Source organism: Anabrus simplex, chromosome 5, assembly GCF_040414725.1.
Source record: "Anabrus simplex isolate iqAnaSimp1 chromosome 5, ASM4041472v1, whole genome shotgun sequence".
Taxonomy (NCBI): domain Eukaryota; kingdom Metazoa; phylum Arthropoda; class Insecta; order Orthoptera; family Tettigoniidae; genus Anabrus; species Anabrus simplex.
In genome coordinates, this window is record NC_090269.1 from 9,535,531 (window position 1) to 9,548,880 (window position 13,350).

Consider the following 13,350-nt stretch of genomic DNA (forward strand, 5'->3'; position numbering starts at 1 on the left):
ACATATCCAAAGACAATGTTAATATAATCATCTTCTCAGTCGCAAAGCCTTCTTGTACTATTACTATGTTTTGTAAGGTAAAATATGATGCCAAATGATCTGCTACAGAAGTTTCTGTGATGTTAATGGTAGCTTAGAATCGTCTAATTTATCGATAATTTCTCTTAAAGTGTTTCCTAAAGAAACTTTCGTTATTCTTCAGTGCAATTCCAGTATACATTCAATTGTATTTTTATCTCCTATACATTTCGCTTTAAATCTTGTATATTTGAGATGCACGGCGATAGGATTACGTAACATGTATAGTTTTATCAATAAATTTGGTATTATTCGTTTAAAAATTCGTTATTTTTTCACATAATTCGTCTCTCGAACTTCACCGTGGCTTATTTCAATTCAGTGTTCGATTGTTCTCTCTGTTAACTTTAAGCACCGCCGTCTCGATCCTCCTATACCACCCTCTCTATGAGAGCCTTTTTTGAGACTACACTGCGACAAAATTTCTCCGCTAGTTGGCAAACATAGACGCACAATGTTCTAAACTTATTCTAGTGACGACTATGCAGTATGGTCGTATGTTCACTGAAGTTCGTAAATTACACCAGTAATATTGAATACCGGCAATATTAGCTGTATGAAGTTGCAGAATTTAAAGATTTTCCTACACGAAGGCTTGTAGTGGTACTGTACTTTTTGTGTTCTTGGCAACGCAATATCAAATAATAGAGGTCTTACGAACTTGGTTAGGATAATATCACTAACAGTTTGCTGATGTTCTTAGACCTCGCACTGTAACAAAACACATTCTGAAAGTTTTTTTTTTTTTTTGCTATTTGTTGGATAGGAAAGGCCTAGGAATGGGAAGGAAGAGGCCATGGCCTTAATTAAGGCACAGCCCAAACTTTTGCCTGGTGTGAAAATGGGAAAACACGGAAAACCATCTTCAGGGCTTCTGACAGTGGGGTTCGAACCCACTATCTCCCGGATGCAAGCTCACAGCTGCGCGCTCCTAACTGCATGGCCATCTCAACCGGTATTCTGAAAGGGAAGACGTTGCAAGTCCTTGTGTTATGCTCGTACGTTTGAAGGACTTGGACAATAGGTCACAGCAGCTTAAACAAACTACTGCAGATGCTTCACCAGAGCAACAAAACAAGGTTTTGGGTATCGAACTCCTCCTCTGTCCTGATGCATAATCAGTTCCATTTAGCGGTGTTGAAGCTCTAGGCACAATCATCCATAACGAAGTATACAACACATCACATCACATCTATGTAACAATTACTGATGTCCCTTTAAACTACGCTTAACAACAGACTGACCAGCGAATATAGGCCGACTTAAGTCAGTTGAAGATTGTGAAGACTACAACGAAAACACAACGGAAAAAATACTGCAAGTTTGATCCTTTAACTTTCAGTAATTTCATTTGAAACTCCGATAAATACAATAACAGTATTTTAAAAATCAAGAAACAAACGAGAATTAGCCAAATCCTTCAATTTAATTGGCATATTTAACATGACTTGGACATCAATATTATGTCATTAACATCTATTCATTAATGATACATTTTAATTGTAAAAAAAAAAAAATACTTCTTGAGTTGTGATGACATTTTATCAATATTATGTAATTAATGTCTAGTCTATTAATGATACAATTTAATTGTCAATTTTACTTGTTTACTTTTTAAGCAATGACAAAAATATTTTCAATGTACAAAATTATTACATAAGTCCCAAAAAATCAGTCAAAATCTAGTAAAACAGAGAAAAGAAACTACCTAAATCTTAAGAATAAAAAGACAGCATCATAAGGACACACTGCAATTAATTGAAGAAGAATTCAATACTTAATTAAGGGACTACTACAAAACCTTCAGAAAACAGCTCCAAATATATGAACCCCCGACCCTACTGATGAAGGATGAAAACGGTAAGCTGGCTCATAACAATAAAGCCAATGTAGAAATTCTGGCTAAATATTTCAACAAGCTTCTAGATTGTGAGGAACCTACAGAACTCCTTCAATCGGACACCAACACCTCAATAAAAACACCACCAGAAAACATCAATCCCCCCCACAATAAAGGAAGTCCACCAAGCACTGAATAAATTAAAAAACGCCAGGAGAAGATCAGACCTTTGCGGAAATCTGGAAATATGCAGGAAAATCAGCAATAGCTGCCTTCCATCAACAACTTGTCTCTATCTGGATTAAAGAAGAACTGCCAGAACACTGGAAAACAGCCCTCATTCACCTACTGCACAAAAAAAAAGGAGACAAAACTGACTCTAATAACTACAGGGGAATCTTGCTCCTAAACATAACATACAAAATATTTTCAATAATCATCCTTAATAGGATAAGTTTACAACTTGAGAAAGAACTAGGAGAATATCAAGGAGGTTTCAGACCCTGGAGGAGCTGTCCTGATCAGATCATGAGTCTTAAGTTAATAATGGACTATAACAGGAGAAGAAACAGAGATATGGTGATGATATTTGTAGATTTCAAGAAAGCTTACGATTGCATCCATAGAGAATCTCTGTTTACAATTTTAAGACACCTTGGACTATACCCCAAATTAATAAACATGATAAAACTGATTCTCACTAACACCAAATCAAAAGTGACATCAGAGTCATTTGAAATTAAAATTGGACTACAACAAGGAGATGGGCTCTCACCACTATTATTTAACTGTGCTCCAGAAATGGTAATGAGGGAATGGTTTAGGAAATGTTCCCCAAAAATAAAGATTGGCCAAAAAATCAAACAAATTGCCTGGGTTTTTCTGACGATTTAGCATTACTAGCGGTGGACATAAAAGAAGCAAAACACCAGATATCAGAACGTCAAAACATTGCAAATAAAATTGGCCTCAGGATATCATTTGAAAAAAAAAAAAAAACCCAGAAATGATGCCCCAAAAATGCAACACAACTAAAAGAAGTTACCATAAATGGTAATAAAATCAAAAAGTAACTCAATTTAAATATCTTGGAGAAGTAATAACAATAACACATAACCTAATCTCAATCCAAACAAGAACAAATAGATAAGCTAAAGCACAAAAATTAACACGGGATATCTACAAAAAGAAATGTTTGTCTGTTTGACCGAGATGAAAATGTTGTTTATTTTTCGATCAAAACTTTACCTCTGGAGGTCGCGTATGATAACCACACATAAAAACAATGAATTACACTTTCGGAGGACCACTTAAATGTTATTAAGGCAATACAGTATATAAAACATAAAAAGTACACAAGTCACATATATTCAGATGTACGTGAACTACAAAAGGCACTAGTACTGAACGTACTTCTTGTACATATACAATAAAATTTTATTTACACATGCGGTACGTACTGACACAAATTAACACTCGAAATATTCTTTACACTTGTGTTCCTAATTGTTATTGTGCCAATGGTTTGGCTGCACCTGAAAGGTTAGCACTGTTGTGCTAGTATTTTGTGAGACTGCTGTCTCTACATGTTACTAGCGGCATGTCTGACGCGCTACTCTCCTTTCTCTCGCCAGTCACTTGCGCCAGAAAACAGTCCCGGTAGCCAAGTGCTGCCCTCTATTCACAATTTCAAGAAATATAAATAAAACACTACAATAATGTAAGTTACACAAATAAGTCATAAAATCACTGAAATATAACTGTTAATGCGATATGCAGTAACATACCGGCCCACTTAAAATGTGCTCACATTTTACAAATTAAATGCAATAACAATGAAATTAAATACCCTGAAAATAAAACAAGTAATGCATGAGTTCTGTCTCAAAAAAAAGAAAAACTGTCAAGGCAAAGATAAATACATATGCACAAATACACAAGAAAATATGGACGACGCACTACACTGAGGTCACTAGTCAATTGGGAGTGGGCATAATTTGCACACAGGTCTCCTATAAACTCCTGTGGGTGTACGGACATCAACGACTCTCACCAACCCGTCCTTGCCTGGAAATGTTTGCTCAATGATGCCTAGTCTCCAGTCCAATGGTGGAGTGTTGTCCTCCTTAATTAGGACAACAGTTCCTGTAGATACACTGGGCTGTGCTGACTTCCATCTCATACGTTGCTGCAAGCTGCCCAGATAGTCGGATGACCACCTGTTCCAAAAATGTCCCTTCATTTTTTGAAGATGATTCCACCTGGAAAGCCTTGAAGTATTTGATAAGGTTAGGTCTGGTTCAGGTATGGCCATCATGGGTTCTCCTATCAGGAAATGTCCGGGTGAAAGATAAGAGGTGTCATTTGGGTCATTGTTCAGGAGAGTGATTGGACGTGAATTTAAAATGGATTCAATCTGACAGAGAAGAGTGGTCATTTCTTCGAATGTCAAGTGAGCGTGCTTGGTGATTCTAGTAAGGTGAAATTTCATAGATTTCACCCCAGCTTCCCAAAGACCTCCGAAATTTGGTGCTCGTGGAGGAATGAATTTCCAGGTAAATCCTTCTTGGATTCCAACATTATCAATTTCACGTTGGTGTTGCTCTGATTGGAATAATTTGTTAAGTTCTCGAAGTTGATTTCTGGCTCCGATGAATGATGAACCATTGTCACTGTGAAGTTGAAGTACCTTTCCTCTCCGGGCTATCATTCTCCTTAAGGCAGCAATGAAGGCTTCGGTGGTTAAATTGCTTACAAGTTCCAAGTGAATGGCCTTGGTGGCTAAGCAGACAAAAAGTGCAACGTAGCATTTTACTCTCGTGTTACTACGTGGAGAACCTTGTTTAATGAAGAAGGGTCCCGCAAAGTCTACACCGCTATATAGGAAAGGACGAGTGGGTTTAACTCTTTCAGCAGGCAGCTGGCCCATCAATTGCGATGAGCTCTCGGCCTTGAACCTGTAACATGTCACACATTTGCGAATGACACCTTTGACAGTTGTCCTGGCGTGAGGAATCCAATACTTCATTCTAAGTGATGCAACTAGTAGCTATGTGCTAGCATGTAGTAATCTTAAGTGTTCGTCACGAATAATTAATTTCGTGACATGGTGATGCGCTGGTAGTATAATCTGATGTTTCTGGTCATATGCTGCGTCTGCATTACGTAATCGCCCGCCCACTCTGAGACACTCATCTTTATCAAGAAATGGAGCGAGAGATTTTAACTGACTTCTCTTGTCAACTTCTTTTTTCAGTTGAAGATATTGAATTTCCTTCTGAAATTCCTGGTGTTGAATATATCGTACACAGCAAAGTAGTGCATTGTTGCATTCTTCCGTGCTTAGATTTCCTGTAATCTTCGCATGTGAGTGCTGTAAATTGTAGATGAATCTTTTACAGTACGCAAAGACACGTTTCATTCTTGATAACGAGGAAAACCGTGTAGTGATGTCTTCATTATCGCAGCTGTTGATTGCACATGTAGTGGGTTTGGCTTCAAGTGCTTCTGAGGTACATTCTGCAGTACTGATTGGCCATAATTCTTCAGGCTGGCACAACCAGGACGGTCCATGCCACCAGAGGTCATGTGATTTTAATGCTTGAGGCTCGCTTCCTCGTGACAATATGTCAGCTGGATTCTCATGTGTAGATACATGATGCCATGTGCAGTTTTCTGCCGTGTCCTGGATTTCAGAGACCCGGTTGGCGACGAATGTTTTCCACCTCGTCGACGGTGACGCAATCCATTGTAAGACAATTGTAGAGTCTGTCCACGCATGAATAGAACTTATATCCAGGTTGAGACTCGTGAACGTTCGCTTAAGTAATCTTGCTAACAGGAGAGCGCCGCACAATTCTAAGCGTGGAATTGACAATTGTTTAAGTGGGGCGACTCTTGATTTAGAACACATCAAATTGCATGAAATAAGCCCTTCTTCATCTGTGGTACGAATGTACACGCAAGCCCCGTAAGCACGTTCAGAGGCGTCGCAGAAACCATGTAATTCACAATTTACAACTTTAGTCTTACTTAAAATGTACCTGTCAATTTTGATGTCGTTAAGTTCTGGTAATTGCGAGTAAATAGCATTCCAAGTGTTAAGAAGCTGACTCGGCAGGTCTTGATCCCATTTTAATTGAAAGGTCCAGAGTTGTTGCATGAAGACCTTGCATGAGAGAATAACTGGACCCAATAAGCCCAGAGGGTCAAAAATTGCAGCAATAGTTGAGAGTACACTTCTCTTGGTTGCATGGGAAACCCTTTTAACAGTTATGTGGAATTGAAACTGGTCCGTAGAAGGGTGCCAGAGTATTCCCAATGTTCTTACTGTGTCTGCATTGTCGAGTTGAAGTGGTGATTTGGTTTCTCTATTTTCTTCTGGTATTTTTGACATGACCTTACTGCTGTTAGAACACCATTTCTTAAGTTCAAATCTCCCTCTTAACAGTAATGTCTCTAATTCTTGCTGTAAACGAATGGCTTCTGATTCAGTACTGGCTCCGGTTAGGAGGTCATCAACATAAAAATCCTTTCTAAGGACAGCTGCTGCTTGTGGAAATTCCTTTGACTCGTCATCGGCTAACTGTTTCAAACACCTCACAGCGAGAAAGGGAGCACTTGCCGTACCGTAAGTAACTGTCGTGAGTTCATAACACTGGAGAGGTTCGGTGCTAGTGTTTCTCCATAGTATTCGTTGTAGTTTCATGTCCTTGTTGTCAACTTGTATTTGTCGATACATTTTTGTAATATCTGCGACAAGAGCAATCTTGTGTGATCTGAAACGTAGTACAATAGAATGCAGGTCGTCTTGTATGGTAGGACCTACGAGTAACTTGTCATTCAAAGATACGCCACTGTCAGTCTTAGCAGACGCATCAAAGACAACACGAGTTTTAGTGCTGGTACTTGTTGGTTTGAATACGGCATGATGTGGCATGAAGTATCCTCCATCTTCAGTGCACGTGGGTACCGGTTTCATGTGGCCAAGTTTCAGATATTCATTCATGAATGCTGAATATTCTTCTCTTAATTTGGGATCACGATTAAGTTTCTTCTCAATACTGTAGAATCTCACTACTGCCTGAGGGTATGAATTCCCTAACTGCGATGAAGTCTGTTTAAGTGGCAGTCGAACTCGGAACCTTCCTGTAGCATCTCGCGTTGTGTTCTTAGTGAAGTGTTCTTCGCAATCTCTTTCTTCTTTAGTGATTGGTGGCATATTCAGTTCTTCTATTTCCCAGAATCTTTTAAGGTGTGTGTCTAATTGGTCTACCTGGATGAATAGTGATGTTGCATGTTCCCCTTGGTGTTGTATGGGTGCCTGGCCAGCTACTACCCAACCCAGTTTCGTATTCTGCAATGTTGGATACCCATCACGAGTTTTCTTGCCCTCCAATATAACCTTAAAGAATATGTCTGCACAGAGTAGCAAATCGATCTTGCTTGGAATGTGGAAATTTCTGTCGGCATATTTTATATTGGTGGGTAGATTCCATCTTGAAATGTCGATTTTTCTACTTGGCAAATTGTTTGTAATCTTTGGTAGCACTAAGCATGTGGCATCTACATTGAAAGGGCTGACCGCAGATTGCAAATGAACTGTAATGCAGTGTGAGGTTTGAACTCCTGCACCGTTAATTCCAGTTACTGGTGTAACATGTTTTTGTTTTCTTAGACGTAATAATTGAGCTAGTTCTTCGCTCACGAAATTTGTCTGAGAACCTGAATCCAAAAGACATCTAGCCTCATGCATATTACCGTGAATGCCTTTAACCTTGACTATTGCTGTTGATATCAAGACTGTAGACAGATCGGATTCCTTGACAGCGCAGTGAGTAACATCTGTTGAACGGGTTGTGTGATTAGCTACTGCTTGGCGTGAGCTGTGTTCTCTCTCTGTTTCCCGTGAGCTAAGCATTGGCCTGCTGCGGTCACGCCTGGTGTCATCATGCAATAGTGAATTGTGATACTTTCCGCACATCTTGCACGAGCCTGATTGGCACTGATTGACATTATGATTACTGCCCAAGCAGTTAAAGCATAATTTGTAATCTCTCACAACATTATGTCTCTTATGGACATTGAGCCTTTTGAAGGACTCGCACTTAAATAGGTAATGTGAGCCCTTGCAGAGTACACATTGGTAATTAACACTAGCATGCACATTGCTTACTTGATGTTTGGGTGTAGATCTAATCGACTGTTTAATCTGTTGAACTTGAGTACCTGGCTTGATTGCCTCAAGTGCTAAACATCTCTTTTCTAAAAATGTCCACAACACCTCCAGAGATTCTAACTCAGAACCTGAAGTGTGTATTTCCCATGCCTTCCTAGTCGCTGGGTCTAGTTTGTTGATTAACAATTGTGACAATAATAAATCTTCAATTGAAACATCTAAGTCAAGGGCTTGTAATGCTTTTACATTGGCCTGACTTGTGTTTATAGCCTCTCTGAGAGAATTGGCATTCTCTTTCTGGATTGAGTCTTGCTCTAATATCCGTTTAATGTGGATTGACGAAATTAATTTGTTGTTTTGAAACCTGTCTATTAACCTTTGCCAAACTATGCTGTAGTTTTCAGCAGATAGAGGGAGACTTTGTGCAATTGAAAGAGGTTCGTTTCTTAGACTGCTAATTAGGTAGTGAAATTTCTGTATATCATGCAAATCTTGATTGTTATGGATCATAGATACAAAGGAATCGTGAAATCCTCTCCAGTCTTCGTACTTGCCTCCAAATGGTTTCAGTGTAATAGTAGGTAATTTGATGTGCGCCCCATTGTAATTATTGCTTACTGAGATATTCCCTTGACTGGAGTGTCTGGAAAGACCTGTTATTTCATGCTGGGTGATTATTCTGTCTATGTCGACCTTTATCTGATGATATGTGTCTTCAAATATTTCTCTATCTGCTTCGTATGTTTCTCCCTCCTCACTGATTTCTAGCTGGGATTGAATGTCTTCATACCTTTGTTTCAATTCCTCTAAACTTTCCCTACGAGAGATAATAGCCACAATTCCCTGCTCACTGTTAAACCCATCTACGAAGTTTTTAATACGTGTTACGCTGCCCTTTATTACACCTCGTTTGCGTATTAGAATTTTAATACTCTCCTCTGCCATAATGAAAGGATAGGAATAAAGATATGAATTGGATCTGACCTTGTAAGGTGTGGGAAGTAGTTGTTGTCATCAAGGAGCCATCTTGATATGGCTCAGGGTTGCTACTGCCAACAGTCCACAGGTTGTATTCCACAGCGCGGAAGATTTGACCGGCGCGGTTGGTAGCTCTGATTTAGCGGCGTGAGTTCGCGCGTAAATCAGCCATGTGGCGAATTGCGTCATAAATTGCACCACGATACATCACAATATATTATCGGCATAATCCAGTCACTGTAAATGCACTATGTTTGTTGTCACATAAAATGAAAGCTCGAAGTATCCGGCCCGTTAGGACCAAAATGTTTGACCGAGATGAAAATGTTGTTTATTTTTCGATCAAAACTTTACCTCTGGAGGTCGCGTATGATAACCACACATAAAAACAATGAATTACACTTTCGGAGGACCACTTAAATGTTATTAAGGCAATACAGTATATAAAACATAAAAAGTACACAAGTCACATATATTCAGATGTACGTGAACTACAAAAGGCACTAGTACTGAACGTACTTCTTGTACATATACAATAAAATTTTATTTACACATGCGGTACGTACTGACACAAATTAACACTCGAAATATTCTTTACACTTGTGTTCCTAATTGTTATTGTGCCAATGGTTTGGCTGCACCTGAAAGGTTAGCACTGTTGTGCTAGTATTTTGTGAGACTGCTGTCTCTACATGTTACTAGCGGCATGTCTGACGCGCTACTCTCCTTTCTCTCGCCAGTCACTTGCGCCAGAAAACAGTCCCGGTAGCCAAGTGCTGCCCTCTATTCACAATTTCAAGAAATATAAATAAAACACTACAATAATGTAAGTTACACAAATAAGTCATAAAATCACTCAAATATAACTGTTAATGCGATATGCAGTAACATGTCAATAAATGCAAAAATAAAACACTACAACACAGTTATAAAACCGGAAGCTACATATGCAGCAGAAACACTTTTTCACCTGAATAAACAATCCAAGACTGACAGACTTCAGAAAACTGAAAGGAGGATTGGAAGAACCTGCATCAACAAAAAATACCAGAAAGATGGACAGTGGTGGATAATACCTAACAAAGTCATGTACAAAGAGCTAGAACCCATTACAGATACTATGCGTAAGAGACCGAGATTCTTTGGACATATCATGAGGATGCAGGATTCGAGACTTCTGAAACAACTAGTACAACACAATCTCGTCTCAAAAAATACCTCAACAGGATGTAAATGGATCAGAGAAGTAAGAGAGGATTTGAAGGAAATAGGCCTTACAACAGAAGACACCACAAATAAGATAAAATTGAATACAAAACTCAAGAATACAAACCTCCACTTTACCCTTACACGAAACAAACCAACACGCATATTTTCAACCAAGGAAAGGGCACGATGATCGGAGCACCTGACGAAGTACTGGGAGGATCGCAAAGCCTGAACAATCCCTTCAAAGAGACTTGAACGATGGACTGACTAAAGTGATCCTATGCAGTCATAAAGGAAGAAGAACAAAATTATTATAAGTAAGGTTTAACGTATGACTCAACCTTGAGAAAATCGTATAAAAGATGGCTGAAGATGCTCGATACAGCGAACGAAACATGTCCCAATTAACGTTTGTATTTTCTCTTCTTCTTCCTTTTTTTCCAGCAACAAATAATATCTCAATGGAAACATCGGAAAACCATTTCAAAAGCATTCTCAACCTCCAACACCGATCAACAGCTTTTGAATTAACTCCAGTAACAATGACGGGAAATCACATCCCCATAACGAGGCAGGAAATATATAATACAATAACAGCAGCAAAAAATGGAAAGGCCCCGGCCGAGACAGCATCTGCACAGAACACCTGAAAGATTCTCTACCTGTCATGCTAGACTACTGGGTAGAACTATTCAACACATGCATGCACACTGGGGAAATTCCAGAGCAATGGAGATTGTCAACAATCAAAATGATGTTTAAGAAAGGAGAAACTGACAATCCTGATTGATATCGAGGTATAGCCCTCGAAAATACATCATTCAAAATCTTCTTGAAAATCTTAACAACCAGGCTTGCAGAAGAAATAGACTCCCAGATACCAGAAAATCAATTCGGCTTCCGAAAGGGAAGAAACACACTACATGCCGTAAAGTACCTAATAGAACAAGTCCAAGATACATTGAGGCATCCAGGAAAGAAATATTTTGTAGTCTTTATAGACTATTGTAAGGCTTTTGATCTTGTTGATAGAGCAACACTCGTACGGAAACTCAAACACCTAATAGGGGCTACACATCCGATAGCAATAAAAATCTCGAATATCCTCAAATATAACTTTGTCCAAATATCAGAAAACATAATCCTATCCAAAAACGTAACCCAAACAAACGGAGTCCTACAAGGTGACCCAATCAGCCCAATTTTATTCAACATCATGACAGCAGACATCACAGAAATAATCATAGATACCTTAACATTGCTTATAATTTACGCAGATGATATGGCAAGAGGCTCAGAAAACACAGAAGAGCTCCAAGAGGTCCTCAACAGGCTCACATCATGGGCAGAAAGAAACGGTTTGCAAATAAACCACAACAAAACTAAACAAATGACCTTTAGGGAAGGAGGAAAACATGCACCTAAAAATACAATAACCATGCACAACAAACCTCTAGAAGTAGTGCCGAAATTCAAGTACCTTGGAGTCACCCTCCAAACTACTCTAACATCCTACAATATCCATGTCAAAGAAAGAGCAGCTGCAGCAATAAAAGCCATGTTCAACATTCAACAACCTCAACAAATATCATTGGGTACAGCAATGCTACTGTTCAGGACAGCCATATCACCAATAGAAACCTATGGGATTAGCATCACCTGGGAAAAACTCACACTCACCGACCTGATGACAATAGAAAAAGTGAAGGCCCGATATCTCAAGAGAATTCTAGGCATTGGGAAGTCAGCCCCTTCAAGGTTAACATATGTTCTAACCAAAGAGGATTACTTCATTGACGATATCAAAACACAGTTTTGTCTACCAAACACCAAGCCCTATGAGAATGCGTGCCGAACCTTAAACGAGAAACGAAATGCTATTTGGTCCGACTTCTACTCCACAGACATGAATATTCTTTTCTTAATAATTCATGAAAAAAGGTCAAATTATAAATTATAAATTATACAGTTTATAGGTAATTGTCGAAATGAAGAAAGATCATGAAAAAAGAATTGGAATTTCTCCATCTACAGATAGCCCTACAACTTATTCCTCCTCAGTTGAAGCTATAGGTGGCAGCAAGGAGGTTCTTGACACACCTATATCCCCCGCTCCTCCACCTCCTCAGGTGCAAGAGCAAGGAAGAACACATCATCAATATTACACCAGACACAAGACTGTGAAAGAATGACAGGAGTTACTGTTCCAAAGGAAAGCAGGCTTAATAAGAATTGACAACTAGGAATTAGTTATATTTTCATCTGCATTAATAATAAGAACCACACTGTGATATCTGGTTTTCTTCATTTCGACAATTACCTATAAACTGTATAATTTGACCTTTTTTCATGAATTATTAAGAAAAGAATATTCATTTAGGACATACTCTCTATGGAATATTGTACAAGTGTTTCCTTGACAACTGCTTTCAATTGTAGTAATAATTTATATATTTTTTGTTTGTTTTAATGTTGTCAATCTTATGTTAATTTTAAGGACACTTCCTCTTAAGCATTACTTTGTCAATTTTATATATTTTTCATCTAAACAGTGTTATGTGGCTGAAGATGTTGATAAAATACGAAACATGTACCACTTTTAACCATTAAATTGCCTTAAGCAATCATTGTATCGACTAGGTGGAAAATAATAAATACTTAATTGTGAATTGTGAATTCAAGCGGAGCTGTCGAAATGCGCCGTGTCTCCTTACAATTGTTGCGGCCACTCTCTGCTTTATGATTTACTGTGATTCTCTAAACAATACCACCCGAATGCGATGCTAAGATGGTTCACCGCCGATTGCTTTTCCAGTACCGGTACAGTACTTGCTCTAATTATCGCAATGATGGGGCGTTAACGCCAAGATCCATAAGTATGCCATAGCCGTCCTTTCGTGAGATACAGTTTATTAAAAAACGATTGATCGAGAACTTAGCGTTGATGGGACTGGAATTTCTGGACGGTTGATCCGGGAAATCGTTTCTTCGAGGAACGGATAATGCAGGACTTTTACAACGTGATTTAATTACGATGCTCGTGGGACCACGTAATTTGAATGCATAT